Source organism: Ambystoma mexicanum, chromosome 3p, assembly GCF_040938575.1.
Source record: "Ambystoma mexicanum isolate Mex_15411 chromosome 3p, UKY_AmexF1_1, whole genome shotgun sequence".
NCBI lineage: Eukaryota > Metazoa > Chordata > Amphibia > Caudata > Ambystomatidae > Ambystoma > Ambystoma mexicanum.
The window spans coordinates 879,690,819-879,708,850 of NC_090925.1; positions in this window are offsets into that span (position 1 = coordinate 879,690,819).

Here is an 18,032-nt window from a genome sequence, read left to right on the forward strand (position 1 = left end):
GAAACTGATTAGTCCTATCAGTACTGGGAGACTGTCTCTTCTGGATTGCTTGTATTTTTAGAACTACACACATCACCTTAAAGTGCAACGTTTGTTCTGGAACGTCTATTTGGTTATATTTATAATGTGCCTAGGATGGGCTGGTGGCAGCGGATATTTTTCTACCATGTTATGTACTTTTAACAAGTGCACGTTTGCATTTAATGCAAATGACTACTAAGAGTGACTAGCACTCCAAGATGGCCATGCCAAGAGGTTCTGCCTGTCCTTTGGCCGTACAGTCCTTTGGCCTTCTTACTGCCCTTCTTTCTTACCGTTTAGAACAGGCTATTTTTGAAAAGGCATAGATGGACGTACGACAGAGAGGGGTCTATGGACAAGGAGTAAAGTAGTCACTACTGGGAGTAACTTGACTGTATGGCTCCCCAGTACCTTCAGTGTGGCCTGTGACTCTCCCTTCAGGTGTCATGAAAATCCCAAAGGCAGAAGGAATACCCTTCACTAAATGTACACGCTTAAGTGGGAGGGATTCTATGTGTGAAGCAACACATGGGAACCTACACTCCTGGCATGGTAAGCATAGATTGTGTTACCGTATATCTAATTTCTTTGGCTACGTCTGGTTTTCAGTTCTCATTTAGGGTTCATTTAGCAGACAATGCAGCTTACAGCAAGCCTCTGCCTCTTGAATTATTTTCCATTGGCCCACACATGATCAGGATTACTTTAGAAGGTTAAAATAGATCCCTCTGTCCCCATGGGAGTTGGTCATTGTGCTAGACAAATGAACGGGTTGTCCTTTAGTGCGATACTTTAGTTGGACTTTAAATATTTTTTTGGGAATGTATCTTTGCTAGTGGCCATTTGACTCTCAGAGCAGTTATTGCGATGGAGGTTGTTACAAGCTCGTCCTGCTCCCCATGATACTAGTGCTCATCCAGTTCCCACACGCCAATGCAGGCATTCCAGGCACTCTGACACAAATAATACACAAGAGACCAGAAGTGGGGTGAAAAGCGCTGTAACGCTAACACACACCAGTGCTTGGGAGGGCTGCATTCGGCTCTGCCCCTCCCAGGCCAGGCTCATCCTTATGTACAATGCTGTAGCTACATCTTATTCTCCACCCATTAACAGCACGTATCATAATAACAAGCAGGTCATTTTGCCGAACAGGAGGAAAGAAAGTACCTTTCGTAACAGCAGGCTGTTTCTACGAGGCAGCCTCTAGCAGCTTTGGGACTTGAGCCAGAAGCGTCATAACTGTGTACTTGTCTGGAGGGCCTGTTCATGCCTGTTTCTGAGGCATTACGCATTGCACAGCTCTTCGATCGCTTGGCTTGGGTGTTCAGCTGTAGGCCAATCGGTATGCCAATCAGTAGGCCAGTCTTCCTGCATCAGATATATCTCATGAAACCAAAAGAAAGTGCAGAATAAGAAAAATAACATGTAACAGAGGTGCCCTGTATTTGTAAGGAATACTATTTTATCACAAATGTGTGGGCCTTAGGATAAATCACTCGTTCTTTCCAAAAGTGCTGTCGAATGTTTATATTCAACAAAGCAATCTTTTTCCTGTAACCCATCCCCATCTGCAGCATGGTACCCTCATACCTTGCAAGATAAGAGGGGCCATAGGCATCACGTGGAAAGAAGTTAGTGCCATAGAAAACATGTGCAGCTTTTTCTAAAGTGCAGAACTGTTAGGAATGTTTTTTTAGTGATTGTTTAATTACCCTGATGGATCGAATCCTGAATTCCTGTTTTACCACAAGCCTGACAAGCACCTTCCGGACAGGCGCGGGCTCATTCCACCAAGGGAAACGTGGCTACGGTGTCCCTTTTCCTAAATGTAGTTTTAATTTCAGAAATGTGTACATTATCTTGTTAGCAGTTATTGTGACCATTATTTGAAGTCCTTTGTGAAGATAATATTGGTCCATGTTTGTTGAAGTGCTTTAAATGCAAGATCGCACTGCCACAGTCATGCTTCATAGATGAACTTAACATCCTAAATAAAGTTGTGCTTGTTGCTAGGCTTTGAGGAAAAGGACTCTGAAGGGAAGGTTTGTTAAGGTCACTGTGAATGGCAGGTGAATGAGCAGCTGTGAATAGACTTCAGGTAGGCAGGCGCTCTTCATGTACCAGTTTCTTTTTAGTTTGGGCCATTAGGTGGCACTTTAGCATCACCTATATGCCCGAAGCTATTTCATTAGAGTACAGAAGGGTAGAAATGGCAAATGAGCTGAGACTCAAGCTTGTAGATGCATTGACTGCTCGTGGCCATGCTAATCCCTGGGCATTGCCATCCATCCAGTTCCCGGCCCTCTCTGCCCCAAACACCTCCTAATGAGAACTCTTTGAGCTCCCTTTAATCAAACATCTCCATTAAACTTTAAACTCAAAGCGCCTACCAGTTTTCTTTTTCAAAGCAGTCTTTGAGAGTTAATTACTTAATTGCGTTGTAAACACGCTACCAGTGTAATAAAAATGTCTTAACCAGGTCTAGGTTCAGCCCCTCTATGTTAAAGCACTATGCATGTGCTTAACTTAAGTTGTATTGTATTGTATTTATTCATATAGCGCAACTGAGCCCTGAGGCAACTGGGCACATTTCTTAGGTACATATAAAGATACATAATTTACAGTTACAGGCATATTCATTCACACAGTTTATACAATTTACAGGCAGGGAGTTTACCCAGCTTATGTAAGACGCAGAATATTTACACAGTAGCGCCAGATGTAAGAAAGAGTATTTACAAGAGAGTTGGATATGTGCAAGGACCGGCCGGAGGCGGGTTAGTTTTCATTCAGAGTGAGCCAAGTTTTGGCTTCTTTCCGGAATTTGTGGAATGAAGGTTCTAGTCTGCTGTTGGGAGGTAGAGCGTTCCATGTTTTAGCTGCGAGGACTGGGAAGCTTCTACCTTCTGCTTTTTGCAATTTGAACCTGGGTATGATGAGGAAGTTGGATAGGGACGATCTAGTTTGTCTTGCTGAGGTGTTAAGTTTGAATTTATCGCAGAGGTATTTAGGTGCTTGGTTATGTATACATTTGTATGTGAGGGAGAGAGTCTCGAGCTTGATTCTTTGGTTAGTTGTGAGCCAGGTCTGTTAAAAACAAGTATTGGCAAAAGCAACAGTTGTGGCTTGTGTATAAGTAGTAGGCATGTTGCCAGGCACTGCTGTTAGATGCCCATGTACTCGCACCGTTTTGCAACTGCTATCATTGATGGGCAGGGCCTGGCAAATGCCTTCCCCACGCCTACACAAATGCTCAAACTGTTGGCATTGCCAATGCTTTTTTCTTTTTTTTTTTTAAGTTGCCTGCCCTCAGGATGGCATCAAAGCATCCTAGCAAATGTGCCTGTTTGGGTACTTTGTTACCTGCGCTCCCCACTGGATGTATTACAGATCCTCCAGAGACTCTGCTGCCTCAGACCTTCACTTTGCCCACCTTGTCAAGTCGTTTCTGGACTGGCAATAGATCTGTCTGCCACTCTACACGCAGCGGTTGCCTTTGCTGTAATCACCAAGAGATCAGGGCTGTTCAACTTTGAAGTGTTTTGATGCCAACCAGTTGATGTTGAGTTGTACAAAGCACTTTACATAGAGGCGCTTCATACCTGGTCACTTTGATACTACAGAGTTGTTGGGAATGTTCATTCTCTGCCCAAGCAGGGGTGAGCTATCGAGGCCTAGATCCAGGGGAGTTGCTAGATCTGGAAAAGACCAGGGGCTAAGCTGATGTCAGAACTGTTGGGACTGGGGGCTAGCTAGCCTTTTGGCTGTAGCTCTTGAGATTCTATCCGGGGCTACAACCAAAAGATCAGGGGCTATAGCCCCCTTAGCCCCCCCTAGCAACGCCCCTGCCTAGATCTTTGTATAGATGCTTGTCCGTGAGGTGTTCGACACCCACAGGCAGCAGAAGTATCCTTCTGAGTGTTGACATCTAATTAAGAGTATTTGTATTTGTATTTATTTTGTTTATATAGCGCCTTACACCAAAGCGCTGAACAGTTTAACAACTTGGTACATAAAACATTATAACAGTAGAAGCAACTTACAATAATGAATCGGTCCAACAAAACAGTAAGAAGAGCAATTAAACTGGAGGGAAGAGGGGGAGCTTAGCAGTAGAACTGAGAGGGAGAGGGAGGGGTGAGGAGGTGAAGGGGGAGGGAAGGGAAGGGAAGGGGAAAGGGGGTGAGAGTAGGTAGAGGGGAGGGAGATGATCAAGGGGAAAGAGGAAGGAAGGAGGGGGAGCAAGGAGGGAGAAGGGGTATCATGGCGGGGAATGGAGAAGGAGAGATTTAAGGGATGTGCGGAATGAGGAGAAGGGAGGAATAGAGCAGATGGAGAGAGGTAAGGAGTTGCAGTGCAGGGGGCAAGGAGCTGGAAGGAGCGGAAGCGGGAGGGGGCACAAGGGGATGGAGGAACAGTGAAGAGGAAGTGGTCTGTAGAACGAAGGGAGCGGGAGGGAGTGTAGAAAGAGAGGAGAGATAAGAGTACAGACGCTATCACCAATCAGCATGCTACTCGTAGACGACCTCCACAAGTGCTAGTGCAGCCTTTTCTGACTTTGGGCAATGCTCCCACTAGTGAGTCTTTGAATGTGAATAATCTCATCGGTCAAAACTATCTCCATGGGTTGAAATTTTGCTTCAAGCAAAGCCATACGTTACACTTCTTTTGGAGCTCATGCAGTGTGTTTTGCAGAAAAATTGAATAGTCGAAATCAAAGGTTAATGCTTTTTTCTTTTTTTTTTTGGGTCATTCTAGGCTCAGCCACATTAAGAGGTGGGGACATCTCTCTTCTTAGGTTGCTATCCAATAAACTAACATTGCCTTCTGTTAAAAGAAAATCCGTGGAAAGCAGCTGGGCAGCAATGATTTTGCTGTGCAATGATGGTAGCAGATTGCATGCTATACGGGAAAGTTGGCAGCACACGCCCTAAGAAAACTGTGAATGTTGCAGCTATTCAAGGTTGATAGGAGAAAGCTGTGAGGCAGGATTAGCCGTCTTCTCTTTCTTCCTGGGGATTGCCACAGAGCTGAAACCATTGTGATATGATATGTTATTTGTTTATAACGCGCTTAATACACAGAGGTTTCTAAGCGTGGACCCGGGATCGAACCTCTGGTGCTCCATGTTGTCTTGCTGCCAAGGCGAGCACGTTGCTCCTGAGCTATCCTCCCGAGACTCGCATAGTATTAAGACTGCTGCTGGCTTATCAAATCGAGCAGTCAAAGGGGTCAGACAAGTCACTGTCCCGGGACGTTGGCCATGTCTAATGCTCTCTAGTCCAGGTCTTCTGCATACGTTTATATTTCAAGCTGGTTTGCACTTCAGGTGGAATAGATTTTCTATCAAATAAAAAATGGATCTAAAGAAGCTCATCCCAATGGTCTTCAAATGCAAGCTCAAGTAGGACTATTGGCACAGCTACCGTAACTCTAAGAAAGCCAGCAGCCTCCTTGGCTCAGCGGCCGGAGCCGATCAGGGGCGGTCTCGAAGTGCTTCCACAGAGTTTTCTTTTCTGTTACTCATAGTACCTTTCGCCCCTAATCTCACTTTTTTCTATGGAGCTAGTTTTCCTGTACTTGCATACATTATTTAAGTGACTTGTCATGGTAAATTGGTTTAATAAATCCTCTTTTTTTCAATGACCAGCAGGATTGCTATCTCCTTACAGTGGATTTAATGGATATGTTATTTTGTGGCTCCTGTCCTGGTCCTTGGCCTTTCCCAATATCCCTCCATATGTACTGTTTTGAATCAGCCAGGTGTTCCTATTAAAATGTTCACCCTTTTTTCCTTGTTAGTTTCCTCAGCTTTTATACTATGCCATAATGTTCTAGTAATAGTTTCATTGTTTTTTTTTTAATTCGTTACTAAGCAACTTCAATTTGAGCCTCTTTTGTCACATTTTTGGTAATTAACTTGCTAATCATCAGCCAGCAATGGCCATCTTTTATTGCAGCCAAAGGACTATTAGGGCCTCTAATACAATTTGAGAATCCATTTTTTGCTTATCTGTGCTCAGGATATTTTGTATCAAATTATATTTAGATATATAGTTTTGTAATATTTTTGGTTGTGAATGTCCTGGTCTTTTGTTTTATTTCTGTTAACCTAAAACTTAATAGCACTGAACCAATGTGGCCAGATGAGCTGCTTAGAACTCTGGGGAGAATAGTATTTTTAATTCATTTTCTCGTTTTGGGATTCTTTTTTTCTGGCTCTCTGAGGCTGATATAAGCACGACACATGCAAGAGAGACACAAACAATGAATGCATGTTGCATTGGTTTGTAATGCAAAGCTCTCAACAAGACCTCACTGTGGTTTCTCACTACTTGAAGGACGATTCTTAATCATCTGGAGAGCATGTCATTCTTGAGGAAACTTACTTTCCTATAACTGTTATGCAGCACCGATAACCAAGACTTTTGAGTATGGGTGTTTGAAACATGCACAACAAAATCAAAATGTTAGCAGGACCCAAATGGTGCAGAGCATTATGGGTGCCTGTTCAATAAGGTTTTACAATGTATTCTAAAAGGGACAGTCGAGGAATTTCGACATGTGTTCATTTAAAAGGAGGATTCTAGGATCTTTTCTGACTATGAGGAATTAGAATTATTATAATTCTTCTTTCATAATGCGTTTCTAAGTGCGGGATTGGGATTCAAACCTGTGTCGCACTGCGCTGTCTTAGTGCTAGAAATTGACCTCTGTTACAGGTTACTAACTTTCCCTCCTTTTCTAAACCTTACTTTATCATGGATGTATGTTATGATAAGTATTGCCCTTTGCACACCATAAGTCCTGTCTCTGCCATCCAATTCAACTTGCATCCCTCACTTCTTTCTTTACTAGTTCGTTGTGCAATCATCAGAGTACCAGGTCTTTTCCTTCTCAAAATGCTCCTAGTTGCCATTTGTATCTTCTATGCCTACATTATTTTGCTCACTAACTGTAGGGTGATTTAATAAGTTGACAACTAGTTTGGGGAATTTTCCACCCACTCCAAACCAGGCGTACACAATTTTCATTTATTTAAGGAAGTTATTTTGTATAAACCTGGGACTCCCAATTTAAGAATATTGATACCCTGCAGTGCCCCTCACCTTTTTCAGGACAAGAAACAGACAGGGTTCACAGAAAATCTATTTATTAATATGATAGAATAACTGAATCAATTAAAATATCTACAAACTCTACATCTATGAAATTGCAATGCCAATAGTGACTTCAATGAAGAATGGTCCACTAGTCGCATCACTTTCCTGTGTTACATTTAACTTCTAGGTGTTTTGAAAACGCACACATCACCATATATACATTTTGTTTGCCCTGGGTGCACATGCACACGGGATTGAAAAAGGTATGAGGGTCTAGGATGAACAGTACATTTGTTAAAAACCAGAACATCCCAGCCGATCTAGTTTCCTCTAATTCCCCTATATTGAAAATGGATACCACCCGCTGGACGTGTCAGAATTTCAAACATTGTGCTAGAAAACTCCATTGGAATACCGGCTACTTAACATTCCTGCATGTAAATAGCTTGTAAAGACAACATTGTCGGTTTAACGTGTGTTTGTTAGATTCCCTTCTATTGCATTACCGTGTAAAAGTGTACATTTATCATTTTTAATGGACGGTAAATGGGTAGCAGTTAATCCTTTCCCTTTTGTCTTGAGCAAATCACCACTAAAAAACAGGACTCTGCTTGGTGGTGCAACCAAGTAAGGACTTCAATTACATTACTATTCTATGTGTGCAAACAGTGTGATACCCTTTGACTCCCAGAATACTACTTCTGTGATTGATCATTTCACAGAGAAGGAGGCAAGGGATCGGCCAGTATACACACAATAGGCCCTATTCTATCAACTCTATAATTCCAGAAACGTATATAAATTTGAAACATTTACTAATTTCTCTGATGTATAGTCCATTTATTTACCCCACCCCTGAGTACTTTAATAAAAAGGGCATTGATTGAATCTACTCCCCTTTACAGTATCATTCCCTTTAAGATTATTTTCTTTCATATTATACTTACATAGGAGTTTCTTTTGGCTGTCTCATAGGCAGGTGGATTTAAGGACCGGCTCAATTCTCCCCATCTGGGAACCGGTGGGCATCAGGGAGCAAGACAAGATTTGTCTGCTGTTCCACTGAAGGAGGCCTGGGACATTAACTCCTGGTAGGCCTCTCATGTAGTGCACTTCTAGTAATACAATGTGTCCAAAAGAGAAGCAATCTATTACATTCTCCTTTTTGATGTTGCCAATTCTTGTTCTCTGTTAGTCAGTCCATCCCAGTCAGTGAGCAAGCAAGTGAGTGTCTGACCATAAAATCTATAGGCTTGAACATTTATAGAGAAGAAACCACCTCCCTTAAAGGTGTGTATTATTTCTCTAATCTAATTGGTCAATGTATGTGGGTGAACGGTGTTGGCCTTCTAAACTTCTAAATCTAGTTCCCCCACGCATCGTTTGATGTGAGCTCATCTTGGCATGTGATCATATAACTAATTGGTTCATCAGATTACACTCACTTAATTGAAACAAATAATGTGATTTTCATCTTGGCATGACATATGGTGGGTGCATTAAAGATTTTCTTGTTTTACCCTCGGATACATTTATACGAAAATAGCATTTTCATCTCTGAGTAACCGGCTCGCCAGCATGGATGCTAGAATAAATGATTCACTAATGCCTGCCATTTCTGCCCAAAAATATTCACATTAGTCTAATTTACACACAATTTACACAATGGTGAGATGTGATTACATGGAGAGCAGACCGTTGCAGAGAGACTGTCTCTTTTATATTTGTAGTGCTTTAGCATGGACCCTTTTTGTAGATGGGAGCTGTAAATGGGGATCATTTATTTTTATTGCCTGAATCCTGAAAACCAACCCCAGGCGAAGTCACAAGGTTTTATGGTCTGCTTCAAAGCCAGTGTTGACGCTTTTCTGTGGCGCCATCCCCCTTCTTCTTGCTGTGCCTGCCTCGGGAGAGGTGGGACAATGAATTTAGTTGTCCAGGTCATGTTGCTGGCTTTATTCACAAATGCATCTTTTACATTCATTTTCACTTCACCTTGCTTTTACATTTCCACAAAACAGGTCAACATTATATATTTTGTTGCCATCAAACCCCTGTCCACATTTTACATATTTGAGTATCTGCATTTCTGATAATGCTCATTGTTAATCACGTAAGGACATAAAAGAAAACACCAACAGGTGTCCTGATTTTATTTTATCTGCTGAAAAATGACGTGCTTTTCATCTCAGATTGGATTGAACACTCTCAATTTCAAGAGGTTGCTGGATGCTTTTTGATAACTGGACATCTTTATCTTGGGCCTTGTCAGCTACCTTGACATATATTCTGATTGAAGATGGGCTGCTGACATCGCACATTTTCCTGCACATTTTGATTTTTAAATGTAAAGTTTAACTTTGCATCATTTTCTTTAGCATTGATTTCCCTACATGACGTAATGCCTTGTGAAGGCACGACCTTTTTTGTGCAGCCTCTCCCTTGCTGGCCACATAAATAGTCAAGCCACATCAATAGGCAAATCCCATCTAGAAAGTATTTTAGAGGTTAATTGAATCTGTCCATTACTGACCATTGCTACAGCATAACAAGTGATCCTTAAAATGGAATATTGCAGGCAGAAATATAACACAAGGCAGTCTGTAAGATGAAGGGCCTGGTCATGTTTAACTCTATATTTTAAGGGTTAAAGACTGCAAAAATAATTTTGACCTGAATAGGTTGTCCAATTATGTGCTTTGGCAGCCTGAGGGCACAGACTGTTGCCTACATGGTTATTAACCTGATAGAGATAATACAATGTGCAGCTTGTCAGTCTGGTTAAATGTCTGAGGCACAATGTGTGGTATTTGTGAATTAGATCTTTTAAAGTCTAAGTTAGAGCTACATATTAATGTATCCATTTTCCTCAAAAGTTTCCAATATGTCTGCTCTCTGGAAGAACAGTCCAGTGCTCCGGGGACACCAGGACCTAATTCCCATTTATTTCTGGTTTTGTCTATTGAGTGAGCGCAAGATCGCTCAGGCTCTTCAGATCCATTACCACAATCGTATGACATTTTTATGATAAGATCCTTTGATTCTGCCGACAGAAAAGAGCTACATTTGCTTAAATGCTTCCCCCAGGAACACCGCCATTCCCTATTATTTGTCTGACAATAAGTTGACTTAAAGTGCTTTATCTGCTAGCTCTCCTGCCTTTTCATCTTGCTGGGAAGCCTGCTTCTGCAGCAGGCCAGGCTAACTAACTGCTCAAAAATGCATTAAACATCCAAGGAATTTTGAGCGTGGAACCCCTTAACCTGAATCCCTTCATTAGGTGCCCTCAATTCCAATAAGTTGACTTAAAGTGCTTTATCTGCTAGCTCTCCTGCCTTTTCATCTTGCTGGGAAACCTGCTTCTGCAGCAGGCCAGGCTAACTAACTGCTCAAAAATGCATTAAACATCCAAGGAATTTTGAGCGTGGAACCCCTTAACCTGAATCCCTTCATTAGGTGCCCTCAATTCCAATAAGTTGACTTAAAGTGCTTTATCTGCTAGCTCTCCTGCCTTTTCATCTTGCTGGGAAGCCTGCTTCTGCAGCAGGCCAGGCTAACTAACTGCTCAAAAATGCATTAAACATCCAAGGAATTTTGAGCGTGGAACCCCTTAACCTGAATCCCTTCATTAGGTGCCCTCAATTCCAATAAGTTGACTTAAAGTGCTTTATCTGCTAGCTCTCCTGCCTTTTCATCTTGCTGGGAAACCTGCTTCTGCAGCAGGCCAGGCTAACTAACTGCTCAAAGATGCATTAAACATCCAAGGAATGTTGAGCGTGGAACCCTTTAACCTGAATCGCTTCATTAGGTGCCCTCAATTCCCTATGTAATCGGGTGAACCGCCAGTCCCTGTTTGTCCGCTTAGCAGTCGGGTCGCAGAACTAATACAAAAGGGCAGGTTTTTTTTTTTTTAGTGAGAGTCTTTTGCCTCACTAGCCTTTCCGTTTTTGTATAACTAAAGTTCTGATTATTTGGGATTTTTTTCAGAAACACTTCAATAAAACCTTTTTATTTTTACAAATCCTCTTTAAAACCATCGCCATCATCTGCATGCTGCTGATTTCCAGTGTGTAGTTGGTGTGTGCATCCCTTATTAGATACCACCCTGCGTTGCAAGCCTACAGTCCTTTGCCTTGTGTGCATTGGGTCCCTCAGGAGTGGTCTTCGACACATGCAGGAAGGGGTCCAGTGAATTTGTCCTCAATCAGTAACCAGCAGATGAAAGTAAGGGATTCATATACTGGGTTTGGTGCTCATGGTTTGAGCCTGCCACTACCAGGCACAACGCCACGCCCCTATTTCATGGCCTTTCTGCAGGCTGTTCAGTGGCAGTCCCTTCTAGATTTTATGGCAAACAGGTATCTTCCAAGACTGCCATTCTGCTTCGTGAGGCCCCCAGTTCTTCATGCCTGGCCTCCTTTTACTGCTGGAAAGGTCATTACGGTATGGAAGATGTACATTTAGACCCTGCTCGTCTGCCAACAGGTAACGCCAGCCCTGAGGTTGATGATCGCCATTTGAATCCCTAAACATCCTGTTCAATCCTCAAACAGGCAGGAGTATGTAACCCCAGGCCCAAATGGGCCTGGTCTGCTAGGGGGAGGGGAGTACATATATTTCTGAGACTTGTGGATCTGCTTAGATCACATGCTATGCACAGGCCAACATCTACTGGTAGCCGTGGAATATTAAAATGTTTGTTTATTAAACTCGAAGAGGGGCGTTGACAGGGAGTGTCAGTAATACTATCCCTAGTGTGATGTCACCTGTACCCATGGTCTTTAATGTGTCGAGGTCCTTCAGATTGTTTTTTTCTGCTATCGTAGTTGGACGCATATCGCAGAGTTCCTTCTTGGCTGACGCCATTACTTAGTAACAGTTTAAACTTGTTTTTTCTTTCTGTCCTGTCGACAACCATACACCGCAAGACCTCCGGCAATGGCTTTTGATGACGAGACCATTTGTTGACGACAACGACTCCAGTCTCGATGAACTTTGTCTGCATCCTTCCAGGACCCAAAGGGCCTCTGCCCTGCACAGTAGGGAGAGCGGGCGAGGGTCACATTCCTTCTCACTTAGAGAATGTATATTTCCCTACACTCCCATATATTTCGCCAGGCTGCCATTTTTATACACGATGGTGAACACTCATTTTAAATTCTGTCCTTCCTGTAACACAAAGTTTCCCTGGAAGGATTCACACCAGATGTGTAATCTTTGCCTTCCTAGGGTCCACGGCAAAAAATAGTGCAAATCTTGCAAACTGTTTAGGCCAGAAACTTTAAAGGACTGCAAAACTAAACGCTGGGCCCACCACGCCATGCAGGCCGAGGCCGCCATGGACTATGAAGGAGCCTCCAGCGATGGAAGAATCGGCATCTTAATTGACGCCGAAGGTGATCGGGCCCTGTGGATTCCTGCATGTGAGCCCCTGACTCCAACAGGCAAGCTGGCAGTTCTGCTACGGAGATGATACCCTGCAGCTCAGGCACCCACAGTTCACACCACACCAAGCACATACCCCATGGCCGAAAGTTGACCACACCATCGAGTGATAAACGCAGTGTCAAAGGGAAGGTCTGAACATGCCCTGTCCTCTGGGCCATCACGGTCGCGATCACAGCATGACAGGCCCTCGAAACAGACACCAATGTCCGTTTCCAACACTGTGTCCAAATCTGGGAAGTCCTCAGGTTCTGGCGACCAGGCGGCGAAAGACGCATCAACGGCTCCGGGGGAAAAGCTCTAAATTGAGCGATTTAATTAAAAAAACGTCCCTGACACCCTACTAAAAGCCAGAACGTTGAAAACCCCTAAATCTTCGATGCCCCAAGCTTCAAAGTCCCAAGGTACAAAAGGTAGGGATTATTCTACCACTGAGGACACCCATTCAGGGGCAATGCATCATAAACAGACCCCTGTCCCCGAACCCGCACCTGCACCTGCTACCTCAGTGTTGCCAAGCTTCTCCCAATGTACCCCATAACAATTTGATAGGGTCATGAGGAGAATGTCCAATTTTATAAAGTTCTTTGATGAACACCCAGATCAACTACACAACCTTCAGAGCCCCTCCTCAGGGCGAGTCAATAAGCAAACAGCCCACCGCCAAGAGAGCCTGGCTAGACGCCATGCAAGCCACTACCTCGTAATATCAAGACATAGGTCAAGACACATTATTATGGCACTCAAGGCTCACATGGCCCTGGCTCATATTCAGACCCAAAGGACAAAGGGGACACAGGGGATGCAGAGAACGTAGACCAATACTATGATGATGACAACGTATACATTATCCAGACCACACCGGCCAACCGGTGGCTGACTCCCTGGTAGACAACTAGCTGCAGTACAATGACCTGCTCTTAAAGGCTGCAGAACAGTTTTGAAGCTCAAGTCGATGAAGACTTCATAGAGGATATCCTACAAAATCTGCAGCACAGTTTATCCCTTTGCCTCAATCAGTGCAGAGGTGTATTCAGCCCTCACTGCTTACCCCCAATCTGACAAGGGCAGTCAACCCACGCATCGGAAAGATGTTTAGACCAGCCACTTCAGACCCATTATACATTAGGGGACAGCTAATGCCTCACTCTCTAATAGTCACCACCATAAGAAAGATAGAGGGAACACCTCTAACCTCTGCCGAAGCCCCCACACCCTGGGCATGAAAGTAGCTTCCTCGGCTGCTTATCAAATAAGAATAGCTAATAATACCATGCTATTATCCGGCTACAATTGCCACAAGTGGGACAAGATTTCACAAATAGACTCTGTTTATGAGCCCCTAAAAGCACAGCTCTTGCACACCATCACTGAAGGGAGGCAAGTAGCAAGCTGCATCCTGAAGAATTACTTAGACGCAGCAGACAACGCGGGGCGACTTTTGGCAGAAGGTACATGAAGAAATGGAAGCCACACTGTGAGAGCCGGAAAGTTATTTACGGAGCTCGCCGGTGCCCTCATCACTGCCGGGCAAAACTCTTGTTTCAAACCGCAACTGTCCGCTGCGGTCACGCGACTCTCGTTCCAAGGATAACAAGAGAGCATGCGCGACTGCCGCGAGACAGCATACCATTCTCTACACATCTTCCCCCTCAAACAGAGCAAATACATTTTTTATATTGCTCATAACGGTAACGAAAAAAACTTAACAAAGCGACAAATCAATAATCAGAAAATTTGTCTGAACTGGACAGAATAGAAAGTTAAACAGTAATGCACAGCCTACACATGACATGAGTAACATCAGTGTCCAGTTTCATAATGCGCATCCTACACATGACATGAGCAACATCAGTGTCAAGTTTCATAATCCCTCATCCACACCGGCTTAGATCTAGCCCTATGTGAAGAATCTTCTTTGACTCTCCCACCTGTATTCTTCTTGTTCTCATCAGGCACCCTTCCTTTCATCTCCTCATTCAATTTATCATTATCCTCCTCCACAGTTCTCAACTGTTCCTCAAATTTACTCTTTTCCCCATCACCCGCTCTCGCCAACCTTCCTTTCGACCAAACTTCACCCCCTTCCAAACTGACCACATTACTTTTTACTGCACATATCTTCTTCGGACCCAGGAATCTACTTTCCACACACTTGTTCACTAGTTTTGGATTCTTGACATATACTTTTTCTCCAACCTTCCATTCTTGTTCCTTCACTCTCATCCTGTCATGAAACAGTTCCTTATTTCTTTCCTGACTCAATGTAATGAGTTTCATAATATGATTCCGATCAACATTAACCACTTTGGCCATTCCCAGCCATCCTGGACAAAGCCTTGTCCCAGGTTCCCTTCCTTTCATCGAAACAAATGGAGATACACCTGTCACAGAATGTGGTGTAGTGACATAATTCCATGTCAGCATCCTTAATACTTCCCTCCATGGTTATCTCGATTTCATGGCCATCTGCAGGCCCCCTTTTATGTACCTGTTTGTTCTTTCAACAAGTCCATTGTCTTTAGGATTATACAGGGCAGTCCTTGTGTCTTTTATACTGTATCCCGCAAGAAACTTTTTCATTGCTCCAGACACAAATTGCACCCCATTATCCGACACGATTTCAACAGGCATTCCTTCCTTAAGAAACACCTTTTCCAAGAAAACAATCAACTCCTTTGCCGTGACCTCCTTTACAGCTTCCCACTCAAACCATTTGGAATGAAAATCCACCACAACAAACACAAACTTCAAACCTTCTCCCAGACCCGCTACAGGACCCATTATGTCCACCGCTAACTTGCTCCACAGCTGGTCCGGTATCACATTTGGAATCAACGGAGCCTCCCTCACCACTCTGCATTTGTCACTTGTTTGGCAAATTATGCAATCCTTGACATACCTTTCCGCACTCCTATCAATTCCCGGCCACCAATAATTCTGCCTCAATCTCCTCTTCATAGCCGCTTCTCCAGGATGCCCCTGATGAGCCAGCTCAACCAGTACCGACCTAAGGGAATGAGGAGGAACAATACACCTCCCTCTCCTTAACCTATCATCACATAGGTTTAACTCATTTTTCACTTCCCACCAAGTATTGAATTTGCAATCCAAGTCCTTTTTTTCTGGCCACCCCCTCACCGTCCAACATTTGACTAGCTTGAGATCGTCATCAGAATTTTCTTCTTGTGCCCATTCTTCCTTACCAACTGCACCTTGTAATTCTGCTACTACTGACTCCTCCTCCGTCTCTCTGTCTCCCATAAGTTCACACCTGAGTGGCACTCTGGATAGGCAGTCTGCCACAACAATACGCTTCCCTGGCAAGTAGCTCACATCAAAGTTAAAGTTTTGGAGTCCCAAACCCCACCTGCTTATTCTTGGAGAACCCATGGCCCATCTCCCGCTCTCAAACATCTGAACCATGGGCTTGTGTTCCGACCTGACAATAAATCTCCTCCCCCGCAAGAAGTACTTAAAATGATTTACTGCCCAAACCATGGCCAACGTTTCTCTTTCAATAACTGAATATTTGCACTCTGCCCCTCTCAGCGTCCTAGACGCAAATGCTATCACTCTCTCAGTATTGCCTCTGTCGTACTGCACCAATGTCGCACCCAGTCCCAACATGCTCGCATCTACTACCAAAACAGTCTTGTCCTTAGGGTCAAATCTACGTATGGATGGTGCCTCACCCACTGCTTGCTTAATACACTCAAAAGCCACATCACATATTCAGCGGACCATTCAAACTCCACTCCCTTCTTGAGTAACATTCTGAGGGGAATTGACACTTTGGCAAAATCCTTTACAAACCTATGATAATATTCGGCCAAACCTAAAAATGATTTCACCTGCTCTTTATCTTTCGCACAGGTGCACATTTCACTGCTTCCCCAAAATTCTTCTTAGGCCTCACCCCTTGCTCATCTATCTCATGTCCCAGATACTCCACCCTGTGTACCGCAATCTTACACTTGCTCCTCTTCACCATCAACCCTGCCTCACTCAATCTGTTCAACACTTGTTTCAACACCTCATCATGTTCTTCAGTAGAACTAGCATATATCAGCACATCGTCCTGGAACACAATAATGTTCTTTACTCCACTCAACACCGTCTCCATGACCCTTTGGAATACGGCTGCCGCCGAGGCAAGCCCAAATGGCATCCTACAGTATTTGAATGAACCAAACACCGTGATAAATGCCGTCAAGTGTTGACAATCCTCCTTCAGCGGAATCTGATGGTAAGCTTGAGAAAGGTCAATGACAGAAAACACTCTGGCATTGTTCAGTACTGATATCTTGTCGCCTATTATCGGTAGAGGATGTCTATCCACTAAGATGTTCCTGTTCAGATCTCGCAGATCCACACATAGTCTAATATCTCCATTGGCCTTAGCCGCTACTACTACCGGCGATAGCCATTCCGAGCTTTCACTCTTCTCTATTACTCCCCTTTGGAGTAATGACTCCACTTCTGCTTTGAGTTTCTCACTTAACCCATGAGGTACCGGCCTCACCCTGTGCACTTTCGGACTGGCCCCTGTCTTGAGCTGAATCTCGTGTTCAAATCCCTTCAACATCCCTAGCTCCTCACGAAACACCATGGGATACTCCTTTTCCCATCTGTCCTTCAGTTCAGCTACATCAACTGGTCTCTCCGCGTTCGCCTGTATTCTAATTCCCAACTTCCACTGTTCACCCCATCCTAGGAGTGAAGAACCTTCTTGGGTAACATATACCTCTGCTTCACAGCTCCTCCCTTTATACTTGATGGATGCCTGGAACATCCCTACAATTTCAATTCTCATGTTTCCATAGGCATATGGTTCTATGTTGTGCTTCTTCAATTGTGTCACGTCTCCTCGCATACAACTCAGAAATGTCGCTTTTGACATCAATGTCCATGGTGAGCAACTGTCCACCTTCATTGTCACCACTCTTCCATTGACCATGAATACATCTGTAAGCGCACCTCCCTTACTTGGGACCTCTGTTACTTCCAGCACATGCCTCGTCTGGTTGGTCCTTCCCATTTCCAGATCTTCTCCTTGTTCAGACACTCTTCCACCTGCTTCAATGCTCTACACTGTGCCTGATTCACGGCAAACTCTCGCGAAATGCCCTTTTTTCTTGCATTTTAGACACAAGATATTTCTGGCTGGACAAAACATGCTTGTGGAAATATGACAGTTACTGCCGCATTTGTAGCACTTGATTTCCTTGTTGGAGACTCCCTTACGAAATCCCTTCACCGCAGCCACTTCTCCTTCCGACTTGTCTCCCTTCATAGTGGTCATATATTTATGGGTCTGTTCCATACTTCTTGCCATGTCTATGGCCGACTCCAGTGATGCATCTTTAGATAATAGCCTCTCTTGTATCTTTATATTATTCGTGCAACGAACTAATTGGTTCCTTGTGAGAGAGTCAGTGAGTAGCCCAAATTCACACG